Source organism: Ambystoma mexicanum, chromosome 11 (genome assembly GCF_040938575.1).
Source record: "Ambystoma mexicanum isolate Mex_15411 chromosome 11, UKY_AmexF1_1, whole genome shotgun sequence".
NCBI classification, from domain to species: Eukaryota; Metazoa; Chordata; class Amphibia; order Caudata; family Ambystomatidae; genus Ambystoma; species Ambystoma mexicanum.
The window spans coordinates 722,026,333-722,048,525 of NC_090934.1; the positions used below are offsets into that span (position 1 = coordinate 722,026,333).

At 42.3% G+C, this 22,193-nt stretch overlaps 1 protein-coding gene across 8 annotated transcripts in view; it reads left to right on the forward strand.

Moving 5' to 3' along the window:
* Positions 1-1,543: 1,543 nt before the first annotated feature.
* PPFIBP2 (PPFIA binding protein 2) overlaps positions 1,544-22,193 on the forward strand; it is a 1,806,653-nt gene continuing 1,786,003 nt past the window's right edge. For 3 of the 8 annotated variants that reach the window (XM_069623591.1, XM_069623595.1, XM_069623596.1), the window contains exon 1: positions 1,546-1,806. The gene's annotated coding sequence lies outside the window, so the exon portion shown is untranslated. Of the gene's footprint in view, positions 1,807-22,193 lie in introns of all 8 variants that reach the window. The other 5 variants (XM_069623590.1, XM_069623589.1, XM_069623593.1 and 2 more) reach the window with 3 other exon arrangements.

Sequence of the window (22,193 nt, forward strand, 5' to 3'; positions counted from 1 at the left end):
CACTCAGCCGGCTGAGCTATCTTGTCGGCTAGTCAGCAAGAGCATGTTTTCTTACTGTGGCATTGCAGTTTATTACTGGTGTTAAGGCCAAAGGCAACATAACTATTCTTACATTCGCGTGGGGGCATTCCTGCAGCCTGCAAGGCAATGTTTTTTTTACTGTGGCAAGACATTATTTACTGATGTTAGGGAGAAAATTCAACACAATGAGAGTTCTTAAATGGGGAGTGGGGATTTGTGTAGCCAGCCACGATATGTTTTCTTACTGTGGCATGAAGGTAAAGCCAACATGAGTATGTTGTTACATGGAGATACTGGCATGTATTGGCAGAGCCAGCATAAACATGCTTTGCTATAGTATCCTTACTGGCATTATGGACAAAGGAAACATGAGTATTTTCCTATGTGGGAATAGTGGCATATATAGGTGCACCAGAATGAACATGTGTGAGCACAATCCATATGAACATGCTTTTTTACACTTGCAGAGTACTGGCATATAGTGGGCAAAGGTTTTATGAGAATGTGTTAGAAAATGCTCCTGTGCATTGTTGGTGGCTTGGCATATAATGGACCTTTCATGTCTTACCCTGCAAAACCGATTGTAAACTGTGTGCCTTTTTACCTAATTTATCACAGAAAATGTTCTGAAAAATTCACTATTTTAACCCATTATTTAAAAACTTTTCTCAAGGGGACAACCCCCCTTGATTGATTCGCCCTCCCGCACTACTCTCTGTCACTCCTGTGCATTTGGCTGGGGGCAGAACAAGTGCCCTTCCTTCTGTAGGCTCTTCTTAGAGTGTGGGCCCTTATACATTAGCTCCAGGCCCCACTTGTTACAGAATCATGGCTATGCCTCTGCTGAGTTGGAGTGAAAGGTGGATCTAATGGGCCAAAGGAGAGCGTAATATCTACTCAGCCCCCTGGGTTTGGGGAGGGGGTGGTAGGATGGGGGGCAGGGGGGTTGTTAACTGCAGCGCAATAGGTTTAATGTCCCGTCTCACTAACAGTTTTTAAAACTGCCATCCAGCCCTCCCAAAATTTTGAGGCTGACTGCACCCCTGTTCCCATGGCACAATTTGGCAGAAACTGCACATGTGGGGTGCTATTTTACCACATGGCGACTATGGCAGGCCTAGGATGACAAACAACACTGGCCATTTCAGGCTACGCTGCTAATCGCAGGTGGCAACCAAAGCCTACTGACTTTTCTAATGCTGGTTACTTTCATTTTGGAAAACAAAATGATATGGCGTAAAATAAGTGAGGACTTTGTCATGCCTTTTTTCGATTAATTTAATGATTGCACATAGTAAACTAGACGTGGGTATAGTACACATGTTAATAATCTTGTAATTTGCCGCTTTGCTAGCGAAAGGGTATTTATTAACAGCTACCAATGAATAATATCTGTATGCTTCACGTTCAGTCGCGGAGCTGGAAGAGCAGCTCCGCCCGGGCCAATCTGCCGGCTGGTCTGGGTCACGTGCTTTGAGGAGCACGCCAATCCTGCCGCACTGTTTTCAACCACTGTAGACTGGAACCCCGCCAGCGTCCTGCCTGGGGCTGCGCGTGCACAGGTGCTCTGCTGCCGGAGCGCTTGGGCGCGTGACAGACTCTGCTCCCCACTCCGACACCTTGGACGCTGGGAAGCGCCTGCTGTTCAGATGTGACCTGCGGCCTCCAGCCTCGCACCTGTTTGGGGGAATCGGAGCGGCTCTCTTTCCGGGGATCCCTTAGCGTTATGAGAGGGGACTGCCTGATGTTGGACAAGCAAGGAGGGTCGAACAGCATACCTTCAAGGTCAGTGACCCGCTATTGCTAGAGGTAATCGCCGACACTGCTTGTCTGTCCACCGACCGCACACTGGAGAGTTGGAGAATCATGAACTGTGTGAGTGGCACTCTGTCAGGGCGCAGTGCAACTGCTATGAGCTGTCCGGAATGATTAGCCTTTTAAACTTAGTAACATCATGTCTGGCATTCAGTCAACCTTATGGGTGCTATATTGGGGGTATTAGTTGGGCAGGATATCGCCCTTGCTGACTTGGCACACTCGGCACACTCCTGGAGCCGAGGTGTCTCTGTGCACAGCGTGGGAAACTGTTTGTTCAGCTCTGTGAACAGGATGCGATGTCTCTGAAGAAAGCCCTTCCTTATTTTTGTGGAGCTCTTTTCTGAGCTCTCAGATGTGACAAATTACCAAACTGGTTACCAGGAAGAGCCCGGGCCCCGCCCCGTGCCCTGCACCCTGCGCCTACATGTGTATATACTCTGTGAATGTGCATGTTGCATGTAATAACAGTGGTCCGTAACCGTAACTCCTGCTTTTGTCGTGCCGAAAGGTTGCGAGACAGCTGCATCTCTCGCTATAAAAAACAAGTGATCAGTACACTGGATAGTAATGCCTTCTGCTCTTTGAGCATATGTACAGGCACTGTGTGATCTGCTCCTTCTTGCCTTGCCTTTCCTAGTCTGGGGGCTCTCCTTGCAATGTGGTGTAGTCGCCCCTACCCCCAGTTATAGGTGAACCTGCCACCATTTCCCACTTTCCAGGGAAACGGACCCCTCGCAGCGTTATGGGTGTTCTAGCCCTCTCTGTCAACAGGTTTCGTTAATATAAAGCCGGCACGTTACGCACATTATCCCACGCTCGGTGTTTGCCCTTGAGACACAGTGGAATAGTTGGGCAACGTTATCTTGGCGCCAGGCGGGCACACTTTTCAGTCTTTAGAACCCTCTGCTTATAGTTACCCCACTGTGTCGTGCGTGCATCCCACCACGCTGCATACCCACCCCAACACACACCGCATTAGTAGACAATACATCCTGTTCCATGCTAGTGTTTAAAATGTTCAAAGCGTTGCGCCTTAGTCCAGCCCTTCACTCGTGTGGTTAACAGTGGTGCAAACCCCCTTGTTGTTATTACATTGAGCTGCCATTCCAGCCCAGTCAGAGTGGGGGGTTTCTGCTCGGTTGTTTAAATGATTGCATGCTTGCCCGAGAAACTCAAACAGTTGCAGTGCACCGTACCCCGAAACAGTTATGCCAGATAATCATTTTCCTGTCAAGTTGTGACCTGTGTGCAGGGGAGAGAGGACCAAGTTCCTTATGTGAACTTCAAGGATGGTTCTTCAAATTGCACACCTGTCAACTATAGTGGGGGACAGGGTGCCTCCGGAGGGGGCACCTGCATTATAAATGATTCAAAGTCAAGGGTGGCTGATGAACGTTTTCGGTGGATGCAGAGCTGGCCAATGGGCCGGTGTAACGTCACTTTTTGCTACCTGTCAGAAAATCCTACCGATAGGAAAAAGTGATGGGGTAGGAAAATCTGACAGCCTGACCTGTCATTTTTTCCTACCCATCAGAAACTCCTACCGACAGCAGGCATTGGGCAACCCACCCAGGGGTAGGACAAAGTGACGGGGTAGGAAAATCTGACAGCCTGACCTGTCATTTATTCCTACTCGTCAGAAAATCCTACCGACAGCAGGCATTGGGCAACCCACCCAGGGGTAGGAGAAAGTGACGGGGTAGGAAAATCTGACAGCCTGACCTGTCATTTTTTCCTACCCATCAGAAAATCCTACCGACAACAGGCATTGGGCAACCCACACAAAGGTAGGAAAAAGTGACGGGCTAGGAAAATCTGACAGCCTGACCTGTCACTTTTTCCTACCCGTCAGAAAATCCTACCGAGAGCAGGCATTTGGCAACCCACCCAGGGGTAGGAAAAAGTGACGGGGTAGGAAAATCTGACAGCCTGACCTGTCACTTTTTCCTACCCATCAGACAATCCTACCAACAGCAGGCTTTGGGCAACCCACCCATTTGTTGATGGGTAAAGGAATGACCGTAAGCGCCACGTGTGATGTTTGTCACTCAAGGACCAGCCACCAAAATCTGCACTGAGCAGACAGAGACACTGAGCAGACACAGGCAGTGATGTAAGTACAAGGAGTCCATATCAAATAGGTAATACTGAAATTCAGCACCAAAGTGTGAAAAGTAGTTCAGTTTGTTTCAACATTACCAACAGCATTAACATTGGTGTGGTTCATTCTGTGTGTCCAGTGGGAAAATGTCTGAGTGGAGACCTTCCAGTGGCAGTGCAGTAATAATGGGAGCAGACTTGCTGGCCAATAGCTTAGCATTCTACATGAAGCAGCAATACGTGTCTTAACCTCTAACTACCACCGACTGAGATTGCTGAATTTGGGTGTTGGCTCCAGGAAAAGCAGGCACACAGCACCCCCTGCACCACTGCCCCCTCATCCTTATGCCCCATACAGGCCCTGACTGCCGCCAATTTGTCCTCCAGGTCCCTCTGTGTCTTTCTCCACCCCCCCCAATCGACTTTGCTTGTCTTTTCCTGTCCCCTTATGCCTCCAGTGTTAACCCTGATCCAAAACCCTCCTTCCCTAATCCCTGAATCAGTCCTCCCCTTACCCTCCACAATACCCCCCTTTAAACCTGCTGCCTGCTCCTTTTTCATAATCCCTACCACTGCTTCTCACCCCCTTTGAAGTCAGTAAGCCTTCACAAAGAAATTATTTCTGTTATGGTTTGGTCCGTAATGGAAATAATTTCTTTATGAAGTCAGTTGCCGCCGGACCCGTAATGATTTACTGCTGCCTGACCCTTTTCCCCGCCAAACCTACGGATTAGCTTAACTTGGCTTTGCTTAGCGTATGATGTCTACTTGAGCACAGTTTTGCAGAACACTTAGATAATAAGTATTTCTAGAACAGCCGAGAACTTTACTTCATATGTCAGTAACCTAAATTACTTTGCACCTTGTTACATTCCCCCCCCCCAACACTAGGTACATGGGATAAGAATTCCACTAATTCAAAGGTATATTGTCCAATTGGGTAATTATGTGATTTTCATTGACAGTCACTGTGCGACTGGTTTTCTGGCCAGTATGGGCCAGCTTGCCGAGCCACTTCGCCATGCACACATGCTCAGTCAGCAGGGTAGGATTTTCTGACACATAGCAAAAAGTGACGTTACAACAGCTGACGCCGGATCCGAGATCCTGCATCTGATCTCTAGCCGGATCTCGCAATCCCGCTTGCCTCTACCTCAGCCCCAGCAAACAACCCACTGAACGCCCTGTGGAGATTGCTTGTTATGTATGCCAAAATATGTTTAATTATAGACTATAAATGTTTTTTGCCCTAAAAAAGCATTAAAAGCATTCAAGATAGTTGTGGCGTCATTTATTTTTCGTTGTTGTTACTTTAATGTGATAGACTAGGTGAATTGTTTTCTTAATTTTTAAGATGAAACTTGTTTCTACTGCACAATTATTATATATCTGTGTGTGTGTGTGTGTGTGTGTGTGTGTATATATATTCCCTGAAAAACTTTAGTGTAGTTAAATTGAGCAGATTTAACACAAAAAAACCTAAATATTCAGTGAATGTGGGAAGTCATGACCAGCTTAACTCAGCGTGTGCCCATTGCAAGCCCGTGAGCACATACATATTATAAGAGAAGGGAGTCGCAATGACATACAACATGGCATTATGGGGTCATGGCATTATGGGGCATCAACGAGAATGCACCAAGTTAAGCTTGTCATGACTTTACACATTCACTGAATTTCAAGGGTTTTGTTGCGTTAAATCTGCTCAACTTAACTATGCTTTCATTAAAGTTTTTTTCTGTTAATTTCAAGGGTTTTGTTATACCATAGTTTTTTTACAGGCCACTATCCCTGACCTTCCCGCAGGGCCACCGACCACTGCCTGTACATGTTCCTCCAATAGATTTCTTTTGGACCCACTAAGTGGGCAAGGGATATGGCCATCCCCAGTATACATATCTTTCGGTCCCACTAGCAGGACCTTCGGCCGTTGCCAGTGAGCACAGCCTTTGGCCTTACCCACTGTATCTTTTGAAATTCTACCTTTCTTTCCGCTCACTGGCCATGGCCTTTGCCCATGACCATTGGCCCTGGTCAGTGGCCCCATTACATATTGCCTTAATAGCTTTCTTCTGGTCCCACTAGCCATGCCCTTTGGCCATGCACAGTGCCCATGGCCTTCAGTCGTGGCCACTCTATGTATTTCTCCAATAGGTTTCCTGTATGGGCCCAATAGCTATGGCCTTTGGCCCTGGCCCCACCACTAGGTTTCTTTTCGGCATACTAGCCATGGCCTTTCACTGTGGCCCCTTGACATGTTTCCACTAGGTTTCATTGGGGCCCACTAGTCAGGGTTTTCGGCCGTGGCCACTTTCCATATTGACCCTTTAATGCCTTAAAGTGACCCAGTAGTCATAGCCTTCAGCCACGCCCATTACTGCCCACCTCAACGTAGCTGTAAAATGTCCCCCCTTTTTTATCTGAATCTCCCTTTTTAAATCTTGTTTTAAAAAAAAAAGTTTTTCCCTTTACCGCAGTTATCAACGTAGTACAGATAACTGCAGTTATCCGTCAAAAGCGAACAAAATCACAAACACTTTCCAGCCCTCCCAAGCACTCACCAAGGGCCCCCCCTCATACCATACTCCCCCACGCCCCTTAAGTTCTTTTCCCTCCCTAGCCATTTTACATTCCCCCAGCACTTCATTTCGTCGGTATCAGGTAATATTAACCCCAACAAAAATATCGCCATATATATGGTAGTTTGGAACGGCCATAGGCAATATTATAGGGTGGGATAATTTTGGGGTTAATGGGAGCGAGGGTTTAAAATAATATGGTTGTTGCAGGGGTGTCCCCCGCAAGTTCAATGGGTTAATATTGCCACAAAAATATGACGACATTCTTGTATGGCAATATTTTTGCGGGGATATTGCCACATGGAACCATTTCGTCTGATGCACTTTAATTCCTGATCTAGTTTTCTATCATTACTATGGTTATCTTGCCAGATAAACCCAGTTATGTGAAAATGTTTGCGCTCTGAACTTGGTCCCCAGCGTCCACATACTGTACTCCCCAATTTCACATGGTGTCCGCTTTCCCCCTCCCTACCTCTAACCTTATGCCATATAATCCTTTTTCCTCCTCCAAGTTGCATTTTTTCCACTTTTCATTTTTGGTTAACCCAGTTAGACCCATTGTAACTGCCGTTATCTATCAGATCAAGCAACAGAAAAAATGGCAGCTTTGTCATGTCTGAAAGCCTCACTGGTGCCTTCTGGGACTCATATTTAGCTATCATTTTGTGAGAAAGAGCACCTCGTTCTCTGTCAAATACTTTAACAACTACTAGATGGAATAATCCTAGACCCCTTCCTGAAATTGTATTGGCCTCTCTGAGTTTCTGCTGCAAAACACCAACATCGATATAAAGATTTTAAGGAGCAGGGGGCTCCCTTTCCGTATCAAATATTTTAAAAACTACTGGATGGATTTACCCCAAACCAGTCAAGACATTTAAATCACCGATTTGTGCCGAAGTTGTTTCTTATTTGTCCCAATCTGCACAGCGGTTTTTGTGCTACAACTTTTTCAGGATCTGCACTTTTCAGTATTGGGAAAATGAATTGGCTGAAAACAGTGAAACTGTGGCATTTTGATTTCTTTTTTAATTTTGCAAAGTTTTGTTCCCAATATTTGCAGTTTGGGGCAGTGGGTCCTTGACAAACTTTGTTCTGAAATGTTCATCCAAATCCTTCCAGCAAGTCAAAAGTTATTACCAATAGAAATGTGGGAAAACATTTCTGAAAGCCTGTCAGCCTCTCTGCTGCAAAGCATCATGTGAGATACAGCTATACTGTTTTGGGGGTGGGGGAGGGCTGGGGACCAAGGTCAGAGCTCAAACATAGGAGGGAAAAAGAACTTACGAGGAGTGGGGGGAGCATGGTACCTGTGGGGGGACACTTTGTGAGTGCCTGGGAGGGAAGGGAAGAGTTTCGGATTTTGTCCGCTTTTGACGAATAACCACAGTTATTTGTGTGCATTTACAGACAATTGTGGTTATCTGTCGTATGTAGATAACTGCAATTATGGGGGAAAAGTTTTTTTTTAAAAAAGCGTTAAAAAAATGATTAAGACAAGGGTAATTGTACATCTGCAGTAAGGTGGGTGACAATGGGTGTGGCCGAAGGCTATGGCTACTGGGTTACTTTAAGGAACCAAATGGTGCAATATGGAAAGTGGCAATGGTGAAAGGCCATGGCTAGTGTGCCCAAAAGAAACCTAGTGGTGTGGCCACGGCCTAAGGCTTGGGCAGGGCCCATTTAGAAAACCTATTGAAGCAATATGTGGAGTGGCCACTTCCGAAGACCGTGGGCACTGGGCCTGGCCGAAGGCCATGGCTAGTTGGACCGGAAGATAGCTATTGGGGCAACATGCAAAGGGGCCACGGCTGAAGCTGGGGCCAATGGTCATGAGTGAAGGCCATGGCAGGTGAGTGGGAAAGAAAGGTAGTGTTTTAAAAGATACAGTGGGCACGGCCAAAGGCTGTGCTCACTGGCCAGAGACAAAGGCCCTGCTACTGGACCCGAAAGACATGTATAGTGGCCATGGCCAAATCCCATGGCCATCTAGTGGGTCCAAAAGAAAGATATGGGGGAACATGTAGAGTGGACAAGGTCAAAGGCCATTGCTAGTGGCTTGTAAAAAACCTATGGTATAACAAAATCCTTCAAATTCACTGAGAACGTTAGTTAATGTATAGTTAAATTGAGCAGATTTAACTCAACAAAACCATTGAAATTCATCGGATGTGGGAAGTCATGACCATCTTAACTCGACCCGTTCCTGTCGATGCCCCCCATAATGATGCAACAGAAACACCCCGAGTTAAGCTGTTCATGACCTCCCACATCTGCAGGATTTCAAGGGTTTTGTTGCGTTAAATCTGGTCAACTTAACTGCACTTTAACTAAAGTTTTTTTTCTGTGAAAATATATATTATAGGCCTATAGATAAAGTGAGACGTGAGTTCCAATGGAAATCAAAAACATTCATTGCTAATAACATTTGACTCGTGCAACAAGTTTTTGGTGGAAATTTGTTGTACGCGAGCCCCTCCCCCCCCCTTGCCCCTCAGACTGGAATGTCTGGGAAATATTTGCTAAAAATTTTAAAAAAGTTATTAAGAAAAAAAAACACTTTCACCCTACTCCCCATTCATTGACACAAAAAGGTCAGTATTTGTTCCACCGGACACCCCAAACCGCTGGACGAATTTGGACCAGGTCTGAAACAACTTGGCACAAAGCGTTGAGTTGTCATCCTTTTGTGGTTTTGGGTTATTTAAGTAGTTTTTAAAATATTTGATGGAGAAGGAGGCACCCCTTTATCCTAAAATTATAGCTATATCCCTATGATGCATTGTGGCAGGGACCCTTTTCGGAAATGAAAAAGCTTCTATTGTTTTTTCTTCCATTGCAAGAGACACGAAAAGCAGAACATTGGCATTTGGAGGCGGACAAATTGTGAAATGGTATCAGGGTAGAGGTGGGGGGGCACCATGTGAAATAGGGAAGTTGGAGGTGGGCTGGAGACCAAGTTTGCAGCCCAAACCTTTTGCCATAGTCACGGTTATTTGGTCCGATAATTGCGGATACCGTAGAAAAAGCAATCCGAAATGAAAGTGTGTCACATGGAAGAATTAGTGTTTGAGGGGGTATTGGAGAGAGCTGGGGAGATAAATGGTATTTGGTGGGAGTGGGGAGACTTTGCCATGAGCAGAGGGGCACTTGCTGAGTGAGTGGGTGCCAGTGGTGCATTTCTTTTTTTCGCCTGATAATCGTGGATACATGTAAACTACAGATACCCACGCTATAAGTAGTACACTGCAATTCTAGCCGTGGCTATGGGGTAAATGTTATACAAAAAATAGATATTTGTACATGATGAAAAATGTGTGGCCATGGCGTGCCATGGTAGCTTTGTAAAGACTGAAAGCCTGGTGGTTTTGTCAAATGTACTGGCCATGGCTAGTGGCCCGTTACTGATTTAAAATATAAAGTGCCCATGGCCAGTGACACTGAGAAATATACAGTGGGCACCGTCGACGTATATGGCCACCTCAGAAGGATTTTGAGAGGTTTGGTGAGGTTTCGTCAAGGGTGGGGTCCCTACACCTTTGGAATCCTCATAGACCTAATGAAACAAATATGTGCTTGCGCCTACAGCACAAACAGATGGCCATATTTGCACCAAACCTGCGCGAGGAGTGGTGGATTGGTCCCAAAAGCATGCTTTTGCAAATTTGGTGTAAAACCGTCCAGTCGTTTTAAAAATAATTGCCAAAAAGGAGGGACAAAAGAATTACTGATCTCTGCAACTGGTCCGCAGACTCAGTTCCTGATACGGTGTCCGCGGACATCTCTGGACCAATCGAGGCATGGTGTGGCAAGGTGTTCGCAGACATCAAATGCGCATGCTGATTGGTTGTTGAAAAACATGAGATGCATCCAGCCATATTGAATCCGCGGACCATGCCCTTTGTCTGTGGACAGCGTGGTTAGGAAAACCTAATACATTTGGGGCTATTTTCTGGCTGAAAGAGTGTCTGCGAAGGGTGTGGGAGTGGAAAAAAATGGAAAGGAGCAGTTTTTATAGGTGAAAACGGTTGTCAATTTTACTGTCTGCAGGAGTACTCCAAGCTGCGAACACGAACCTGTGTCTGCTGACACGGACATGTGTCCGTGGACACTATTGGGATTGGTTCTGTGTTTTTGTACATTTACACATGTTTTATTAAAGTACTGAGTGTGAGTAATATGTGTGTTTTTTAAATGAAAAAATATAGTTGTTAGTGGTTGCTGAAGTGGTTGTACAATAGCTAAAGTGTATTGTTTGTGTGTGTGTGTGTGTGTGTGTGGGGCTAGGGTATACATATTTGAAGAGTATAGTTGTGACGGTGGTTACTGTGTTTATTTTTGGGGACATGGTTTTTTAGTTGTGCAAATGGCTACCATAGTTGTATAGTTGTGGCAGACAATAGTAAAAGCAAATGGAGTGAGTCATGTTAGTTGAAGGTGTATTGTGCGTATTTATGATATGGTTAAGTTCCATTGTTGTGGCATGCGGCCACGCCCCCAATAATCTGGACACTGGCCAATGGCCATTGTAATATGTGTATAGTAATTCTATATACTCTAGGGGAAGTATTTGTAATATGGTAGAAGAATATTATTATAGTGTGTATGGTATTTATAATCCTACCACAATTGTGCACACTGCATATTGTTACAATGTTTTGTGCTTAGTGATTTTGGCTACAGTAGTATCTTGATGGAAATTAATAGTGAGGATGGATTTTTACTTAAATATTGGAAGAAGGCTGTAACGTAGACACTGGCAAAATGTATAATAATTTGTCTTTAGTAATTATGGGTACAGTAATATGCTGAGAGCAATTGATAATGGGTGTGGAGAATTACATGAATAGTGTAACACGGCTGTAATCTGTGGTTGTTTCTCTGTAAAGAAAAAATATAATTTGTTAAACATACTTTGAAACATTTAATTACATACAGTTGTACATATAGTTTTACTTTTTGACCCTCATAAATAGTACATTGTATGTACTATATTTGGTACAACATTTGTGCGCGATACACTGTTGTTGTATTAACATATAGTAATCATTGTGTCATTGGAAACAAAATCCATGGTGGATTTAAAAAACCCTACTGTATATAGTTACAGTTTGAGGCATTTATATGGTTTTGTGAAGGCATGTTTGTATAGTAATGAAGTGTATGTTTAAAGTAGTTAGATGCCTGTTGATGTATAGTAGCTCTATTATATTTTTTAAAAGTAGATTGTAATTATTGGGAGTTATGACTCCACTCTGCGCTCACCCCTTTTATTCCATACTGATTCTTGGCTGTCGCTGACAGGGTTCACTAAGGTATTCCCAAACCTTGTTTTGTAGTGTATATACAATTCTTGTTGACCCACAAACAGCACCAATGCCTCCAAATATCAATGACGATACAATTAGAATGACAGTAATGTGAAAGTAACCATATTTATTGAATAGCCCTTTTGTGACACGTGTTTCGACTAGTCTATCTTCTCAAACCAGGGCTAGGTTCATAATTAATAAAGCACATGTTCAGAAAAATCATAACAGAAACAAAACTGAAAATAGCGATTATTCCAGGGCAGAAAATAGTCAATTTGAATAATGAGGGAAAATGTGTGGTCAAAGAAGACAGAGAATCAGGGGTGCAAAAAGGGAGGGATGAATAGGTAAGTAAAATATATAAACAAACATAATAAATGTACGTTTTGCAATCAAGTCGGAGTTAGAGACTCCATACATGAATCAATCCCCCAACCATGCAGTCCGGTGCCAAATATATTCATAAACAGAAAAGTTAAGCGAAACCTCTTCATTTAAGTGTCACTAGTGATGCTATACTTAATTGTATACTCCATGATCCTATTCCAATGGTGCTAATCCATCATGCCCTAGTATTCCTTACTCAGGTCAAAACTGAATTACGGTACACCCTTATGTGATCTTATTATAGAAAAATGTGTAACTCTAATACCCTTAATTAACACATAACTTAAATCTGGTGCTCACTGTTATAACCCTCGATTGGGTGCAGATTGTCCGCTTCTAATCCTGTGAACCCAATTCCACCGTTAGCAGTAACATTAGCCAGGGATACTAACATCCAATACCCTTTCCCTTGGGTGGTCAACCAGAACTAATATAAAATCAAATAATTATTTCTGCCATACTTCGATCATTATAAATCTTGAATCAACCAAACGAATATTCATATTGCCATAGCTCAAAATCAATTAGAACAACTACTCACATCATTCTTATGATTACTCTTAATATCCAATCCAATCGAATGGAATTAAGCTTATTTCCTATAGACTAATAGCCAGACACAGACAGGAATATACTTACCTGTTGGAATCGGTGGTGATCCACACGTGTGTAGTTTGAAACCAGTCTCCATTTTGAAAAACCTATTTATATATTTTTTTCATTTTGATGTTATACGCCATACATATGTGACAGTGACAAACTTAATTCCCATATTGTCAAGATGGCACCATCATGTTTTGTATATCAACTCCCGTTACAAATAGCCATATTGGATTTAACTCAGTTGATCAACATGCAGCATTTCATTGAATTAAAATGTACCATTGTTATTATTTAAATATTTCTACATTCCACATAAATTCATGTAATGGTCATATTGTGATTTACACCCATGAGCTGGCCAGGTACACAAATCATATAGATGATCATAACAACTCGGTCATCACAATAGTCCTGGCACAAAAACATCTCTCATTTCAATTAGCATGCTAATTGATTTTGAGCTATGGCAATATGAATATTCGATTGGTTGGTTCAAGACTTGTTAATGATCGATTGAAGTATGGCAGAAGGAATTGTTTGATTTTATATTGGCTCTGGTTGACCACCCAAGGGAAATGGTATTAGATGTTAATATCCCTGTCTAATTGTATTGATAACCGTGGAATTGGGTTCACAGGATTAGGCATGGATAAAATACACCCAATCGAGGATTATAACAGTGAGCACAAGATTTAAGGTGTGTGTTAATTAATGGTATTAGAGTTACGCATCTTTGGAAAATAAGATCACATAAGGGTGTACTGTAGTTCAGTTTTAACCTGACATAAGGAACACTAGGGCATGATGGATTAGCACCATTGGAATAGGATCATGGAGCTTAAAATTAAATATTGAATTACTAGTGACACTTTTATGAAGATGTTTCACTTAACTTTTCTGTTTATGAATATATTTGGCTCCGGGCTGCATGATTGGGGGATTGATTAGTGTATTGAGTGTCTGACTCCGAATTGATTGCACAACTTAAATTTATTATGTTTATCTATCATTTTTATCTGTTCATCCCTCCCTTTTCCCACCCCAGATTCTCTGTCTTCTGTAATCACAATCATAATTGTTTCCCTCATTAATCAAATGACTATTTTCTGCTCTAGAATAATGACTATTTACTGTTTCATTTCTGTTATGATTTTTGAATATGTACTTTATTAATTATGACCCTTGCCTTGGTTTGAGGAAGACCGACTGGTTGAAACACATGTCACAGAAGGGCTATTCAATAAATATGATTACTTTCACATTACTATAATTTTAATTGCCTCATCATTGATATTTAGAGGCGTTGGCACTGTTTGTGGATAAACAATCTTATTTTAAAAGTACTATTGTAGTATTGTGGATGCATTATGTAAGTATAAGTGTGATGGTATGCTTGAAGTGTCGTATTATAAGCATATATTTAAAGTAGTTAGATACCCGTTGGCGTATTCTAATTGTGTACTTTAGTGAATACATTTGGGTTGCAAGAATATTAGTTAGTCATTTGTTTGTTTTGGTTTCTACTACTTGTAGTAATTACATTAAGAACCCTTGTGGATCTTCCTGTGTGTGTGTGGTGAATTTTACCATTCATGCACAGTAGTAGAATTCCTGCCTTATACCTGAGACACTGTAGGTGATGTCAGGATTATTTCTGGCAAGCATTTTCAAACACAACTGGTCTGAGCCATTTAAGTAAATGTTGTGAACAATTGGGAGAACAGATTGATTTCTATATTTGCATAGTATTTACTCCATTTGTGTTGCTGAACTTAAATGGACCAGGGAGTTGTGCCTCTGTATCCTTTGATGGGACTGCACTTGTTTCTCGACAAGAGACATGTGTCTTTCTTTTGATGGATGTGAAGTTGTTTTCGGAGTAGAGAGTTTTGTGCTTGTTTAATTTAATGGACCTGCAGTTATTAGTTCTTTTAGTGGTATTGGATGGAGATCTGGGTAAGCTTCTGTTTTTATTACTTTTTAAAGGTTTTGTTTTTTGAGGTACAGGGTGCATATTTAGATGGGGGGGTATACAGAGCACATAACATGTTGTATTCTAGGATTCAAGGAATGATAGCATTGTCTTTGTTTCCATCAAATTAACTAGGAATAGACCATTGAGTGTATGGAGATGTGAACGTGCTACGTAATTCATACCTTCTTTGAAGACTGTGCTGCCAAAGTCGATTAGTGTTGGACTAGAGTTAGACCTTGTGACTTGTGAATAGTGACAGAATATGCATACCTGCATACATACATGTCTTTCAAAAGAAGGAAATATGCTATTGTGCGGCCTATTCTTTTAACTTCTGCAAGTTTGTCAAAGTGGATGTTGAGAAACAGAGTGTTGTCATGTGGATATGTTTGGAAGCCAGCGATTGTACCAATTGCTCCATTGACTAAATCGTGTTTTACCTTAAGGTTACATTTTAGAATTACTCTGCAGTTTAGACACATAGTTAATAGCTTTTCTAATCCAGCTGTGTTGGAGATATATTTTTCGGAGCTATTTAGTCATGCTGGTGCTTGTTGACACACGGGTAGTGTCATGCCGAGCGCTTCTAGTTTGCCTGTGGAGGTGAAATGTCCTATGGGTTGCTTTTTTTTCAACATTTTGTTGTGGAATTGTGAACTTCTTGGAAGCGTTGGCATTAAGCACATGCATTTTACATTTTGCTGAGTTAATTGTTCCATAACATTAGGGGCAGATGTCTTTTGTTCATATGGATTTCTTTAGTTTTTTTAGATGGATTTTTGCATTGTTAGTAAGCAGACATTCTAAGGCTTTTTAAAATGTTAGTTTAGGTTAGATCTGCAGACTGATGCATGTTTTGAGTTAGTTCTCTGTAGCGAAAATGTTACCAGAGAGTTACTTTCCAGTGCTGCCAAGTGTATTACAGCATTGTTTGTGTTCTATTTTTTTTAAAATGGGTTGACCTTACTGGTGGTAATTGTAGGAGGGCTCCAAAAACAAAAACGTGTGTTCCTCCAAACAGTTTTTCGTAGTCAGTTTTTATGACTTCGTGCATTCTGAGATGAATTAAATCCAGCATCGGGTTGGAAACTATGCTTACTTCATCAACTAAGAGGACTTTCATTTGTTGCAGAATTCTGAGTACTTCAGTAGTAGGTTCTGCTGACAATCTGTAGTATTAAATTTGTTTTGGTGTTCTACTGGGAGCAGAAGTAGGCAGTGTAAAGTCAGACCTCCTATGTTATAGGCAGCAAGACCTGTGGGGGCTGCTAAAACAAGCTGAAAGGTTATTTGTTAACTGTTGTAGACATTTCCTGATTATTGTAATTAAGAGGTTTTGCCAGACCCAGCTTCCCCACTTACATACAAGAGCAGAAGTTTATTATTTTTTACAGCTACACTTTTTAGTTTCATGTTTAATTCCATGTTCAATGTCTTCAGTGACTTCTGGGTAAATGGTGAGTTGTTCATCATTTAGCTGTGATTTGAGCACTGATAAGTCTTCTTCAGATGTTTAGATTGATAGATGGTGTTTTCTACCTCATTCATGGATTAGTCTGCTTCATTTTGAATGAGTGGTTCTTGGCTTCCTGTAAGAGAAGGTTGACTGCCTTCAGGAGTATCTTTATCTAATAGTTTCAATTTCTTGTTATATTGTTTAAAATTGACATTTATGTTGCTTTTATTTTCCTTGAATGCAGCTTCAAATGTGTCATGGTCATCTAATAATTCTTCTTTTCTCCAAGGTTTGAAAAGTTGCAACAAGGCCATGTAATAAAGTTCTATATTTTGTGGAGATTTAAACGATAACTTTAGATGATTAATTAGGATGGACTTGGTATGTTTTATTTGGCTTCCTTCACAAGCTGAGACGGAATATTTGCATTTTGTCTCATCTGGCATAACATTGTTTTTGTAGGAGTCATTTTGGGTTATGTCGTACAAGTACATGTTTTCCAAAGAAGTACTTCTCTTTAGATAGTATGTGCAATTAAATTGTTTTTTATTATGTCCTGGCCGTGTGGGTCATTTGTGGATATTGTTTCTATCTCTCAGCAGAATTTTACTACCCCTTTTCTTGATGCAGCTGGACCAAAGTTTAGCCAGTCAATGTTTTCCGATTTCCTAAATAACTGTGTACCTGCTAAACGGTCTGCAGTTCATAGCATCCATATTCTCTATGTGACAGCATTTTTATACCAAAGGTGTACCATATGTGTGACAGTGTTTTGTCAAATGATATCATCCAAAGGTCTTTTAGCTCTGTCTTCTCAGCTTTGGTGATATAGGCTGTGACATATCTTGCACCTGCAGTGGAATTGTCCGCAATGTATTGACTGTCTATATCTGCATTCCACAAGAGGGCAATGATCCATTGCAGTCATTGATGTACTTTGGATTTCTCATCTCTCTTAATGTTGTATGTGTTTTTAGGGGATTTCCCTTTTACGCTGTATCTAACAGAAGACATCAAGCTATTTACTTGTCCTTTGGTCGAAAATGTTCTAGGGAAGCCAAAGAGACATTTGGTATACTATTTAACTTTGTTTATATATCAACATCATTAGTTTTTGCCCCATTTATGTTTTTGGAAATGTAGGATTTTTGTACGTAGGTCACTTTGTGGTTTCTGAAGGGATGCCACAGGTAATGTATTTTTGAATACATTGTAAAACAGTGGGGTCACTCTCATTGCCCAATTTGGGAGCTTCATTTATCCATAAAAGCACGTGGATGTGTGGTGCTTCTCTAGATTTGATATTATTTTCTCCAAAATAAGTGCTGTACTTCTCTGAGTGGATGGGTAGTTTTATTGCAGATGAAGTGCATCAATGCAATGAAGCAATGGTGAACAGGGTCAAGAGAACAGACTTCTCCTGATATTTCTATGTCTATTCCCTCTTTATTTTGGTATACAGTTCGTAACATAGAGTTGCCAGTCCGCTTTCGAACAGGAGGTGGAAAATGTATTCTACACTTTGTCTCAATCTTGGATCTTCAGAATACATTTGTAAAGAGCGATAGTCTGATGCACTAATTTGTGTGACTCATATCTTCCTCCTTTTCCTGTAGCAAAGAGTAGAGGAAAAGAACGTACTTCTACACTTTTCTCCGATATACTCATTGGAGAGCCTTTCACTTGACACATTTGATATGTTTCTAATGTATATTCTAATGTGGCTTTGGAATGTAGTGGTTGAATTGTATACTGGTCTAAAATGTTGTGGAATTGTCATTTATTTGGGTGGTTTCTCTTATGTTTTCTTCTATGTTTATATCTACGTAGTGTTCATTGTTTTCTTTAACATATTGTAGGACTTATCCAATTTTGTTTAAGTTGACTAGTTGCCACATTTTTGTCTTTTATTGGTATACCATTAACTAGTACAATCAAAGATTGTTCTATTGGCTGTTGTACTCCTAGAGGATAAAATAAGTACATTTCAGGACAGAACTGCAAGTTTAGCATTGGCTAACAGACAAGAGTACATTATTGGATATGCAGTGATTATATCGAATACAAAACAACTAATGAAATATAACGAATGAAAAAACAACTACTACCAAAATAACTAATTCTGGAAAAAACTAAAAATGGGGTTGTGAGAGGGAATAGTGGTTTTGGGCGTGGGAAAAGTATTGTTAAAATAATAGGGGGCTTTGAGGGGGAACCCCCCTCCATCAAATTCATTAGTTATAATAGCATGTAACCATGTTATAGGTACCTTGTATGATTAACAATAGATAAAAGAGGGATAACATCGGTGAGGTGATGTTGTTAGTTTTGGGGAAAAGATAAAGACGGGTGCGTTGCTGGCCCGAATATAGGAAGGGTATTGGTAGTGACACAGGACAAACCTTGTGGGGGCATGGGAGGGGGCAAAGTACGTACATGGCGTTGTTGAAGGGTAGAAGTTCATTCAATAGGCACAAACAGCCGGTGGAGTCATTTTGGATATCGGAGTGTTCCTGTGCCTTACAGAGGACAAGGCTGGTGCAAGACATTGCTCCTCAAAGCCATTGCAAAACAGAGTAGGTAAGGACAACGTCGAAGGCGGGAGGGGGTCTGCGGGTGATGCAGACTCATCATGCGAGGGCTTGCAAGAGTATGCAAGCAGAGGGCAGAGGCTCCTCTTACCTTTACAGTTAGAATGGTGATCAGTTCGCGGAAACAGGAATCTTGCTACAACATTTATTGGCCTGTTGGAGCAAGCGGAATATGCAAGCTGAATATGCCTTAGTTGCATTTTCTCCCACCAACCCAGCCAGACAGGGCATAACCGGTACCAGCCTCAAAAGCAGGCCTTGGAAGTGGGCCAGCTGCGCCTGCCAGCTGAAATCAGCATACTCAACATTGAATGAGGGCTGTGGGGCATCCAAGGAGCTCGTAGAAGTAACAGAGGCCATCTTGGCAATGGTTTCGGTCTCGTAGGTTTACATAGGGGGCAGATGGTGTGCAGAGGGCCCTGGGACTCCCTCAGAGTGATAATGCACTCCTGTGCATGGATTGAAGTGAACACGGCATGACAGAAGTAGCAGCCTTAAAAGCGGGCCTTGGAAGTGGGCCGGCCTCACATGCCGGCTCAAGGGGGATTTCCTTTGTGCTGCTGGGAGTAGCCAATCAGCATACTCAACATTGAATGAGAGGTCTGGGGCATCCGAGGAGCTCCCAGAAGTAGCAGCGGCCATCTTTGCAGGGGATTTGATCTTCTGGGCACACATAGGCAGATGATGGTGTGCAGAGGGCACTGGGACTCCCTAAGAGTGATAATGCACTCCTGTACATGGATGAAGTGTCACAGTACATACAAGGTACTGTTGACCATGCAAAGTATGGGTGAACAGCCTCCTGTTAGGCTTGTGAAATGGCAGGAGGAATCATCTGCCCCACTACGGTGTCCCGAGTGGTCGAGGAGGGTGTAGTGGCCAAAGTAATTCTACTTCCTGAGTAGGGAAGCTCCTTTCTCAGGGCAGCCAGCTGGAAGGTGCAGGTGTGGCGGCAAATGGCGGTAGTACCAACGGATGACTGCCCCTTTTGGCTGCCTTGGAGTACAATCTTGCACACAGTGCAGCGCATGTGGGCAGCCAGAGCCTTTGGCACTCCTCCAACGGTGGTGAAAAACCTCCACACCCACGTCTCCTTCCCACCCGATGTAGTATGGATTTCCTCCACTACATCTTCTTCATCCTCTTTCTCCTGCATGTTATCTGCTGTAGGTCCCCTGACTTCCCTGTCCAGGTCCTCCAGGTGGTGGTGGTAGCCACTGGGGAGGAGGAGGGATGGCCATTGCAGATGCAATTTTTCAATCTTATTCTGCTCTGCTCAAGAGGTCCTCTCTGCTGGTGTGCCAGATTGAAAATGTCTAACAGAAATGGGCGTGTCAGTCTTATCCTGTCCACCTTCACCTCCACCTCCCTGGGATTTCAGAGCTTTTGCAATCCTATGCAGTATTGGACATGCCAATCTATGTGCCACTTTTCCTGCTTTTTAGGCCTATATTTGATGCGTATCCAAAGCATCATGAAGAGGTTTCCTTGAAATGGCAACCACGTCATTTTGGGTGTTTTGGGGGTGGGGATATGCTAAATACATTTTTAATGGAATTGTCTTTTCTATGAAACAAGTGCATAATTGGGAGTGACCCAAATTGGAAAGTAATGACATTTTGTGATATCCCAAAATGCCTGCTTATACCATACCAGTATTTTGTACATTTTCATAGATATTTGGCAGCCAGAACAGGCTACATACCCCTTCTAAAATAATGGTTCATTATTCTTTTAAAGTCTGTCATTACTCATTTACTTTTGTGTAGAGTGAGTTCTACAATGTCAAGTAAGAATGACCAATCACGCCCACTTGATGCACTCCCCTCCTTATCATGAAAACATTTTTCCAGGTGAGAGAGCAGGTACGGTTTACATAGCTCAGGTGTTTCATGACTGAATGTGGAACATTGTGTTTCCGAACACAAGATTAGTATTCCCATTAAGCTGGTACTGCAGTTCCAGGTCATGAGATTGCATTGTGCTCTAGCGTCTTTTGTGCTAGATGGAATTATAATAATGATCTCCGACCAAATAATGGGACATACTCAAAGAATAGTGCATGCAAAGTACTACTTTATTATCAATTGAATAAAGCAGGGTCAACTGGCAGACATTGGACTGATGCATGCACACTCACAAACAAACTTGATTGCATCAAGGTGTTATACCCCAATATGCGTCATCAATGATGTCATTCTACGTGGCAGAATACAAAACCCATCAAGGGAAGGGATTGGTGAAGGGAACATATCTGCTTATAGAACATATAAGGATTAGTGCATCATTGGCTACCCCTTATCTGTAGGGCACACCTTGAACTACCTCTAAATACGTATACTACTGATTACAGTGGAAAAAACAACAGTGGATTGGCTTCTGCAACATTGTGTTTTAGGTTGTGACTCAACCCCACTGATCGGTTGGCATACTATCCCAACTTTGGACTTTTGGCTCCTTAGCTGCACACACGTGACACAAAACATAGGTGTTTGAATCCCATCAGACTACCCCCAATGTTCACAATTAGTCCATCTCTCATCATTAGGCCATCAGCCAAAGTCTTCCATTTTGTAGTTGACCTTGTGTCTGCTTACTGTCTGGAACATTCAAGGGAGTGTGAGCACACCAATATCTTAGTTTACGGCTTTAATAAATAGCCTTTGTTTTCACTTCTGAGTCACATTTGAAGAGGCGACAAATTTGTCCTTTTCAGCCTTTTTATTTACTGCTATTTGATTTAATTATGCAGGATGTTGTTGCTCCTCTTGGCCTCTAAAGACTTGCTCACTCTATCTCATTTGAACTTTGTACACTTTTAATTGTCCAGCAGTTTGGCCCTCACAGATGGTTTTGTCTCTATGGAGAATGTCTCACATTCAGAGCTTATCCATCTACTCCCTTTGTGCTCTGTTCTTACCCTTTGAAAATAGCATCTTTGCTCTAGGTCAACCTTGACTCATTGTTGCCTCTGCACACTGAGCTGTTTTCATGCATCCTGATTCTTACAGCCTCGGCCTGTCTCTGTGGTAGTTCAGTTAAATTCCTCTGGGAGCACTGGAGACCCAAAGTGATAGCCACAGCAGGCAGAAACACACGCGGTTGTGTTGCAAAACGCTGCGGTTTTTCTTTCCGAGTTCCTCAGGCTCCTCCGAGCCGGAGGAGCCTGAGAAACTTGGAAAGAAAAACCGCAGCGTTTTCCAACACAATAACGTTGTATTTATGTTTGCGGTCGCTTCAAAAGCAACCGCAAACATAAATACAACGTTTTTAAAGCTGCGGTTTTATTTCCAAGTTTTCCGGGCTCCTCCAGCCCGGAAAACTTAGAAAAAAAAACGCAGCTATTGC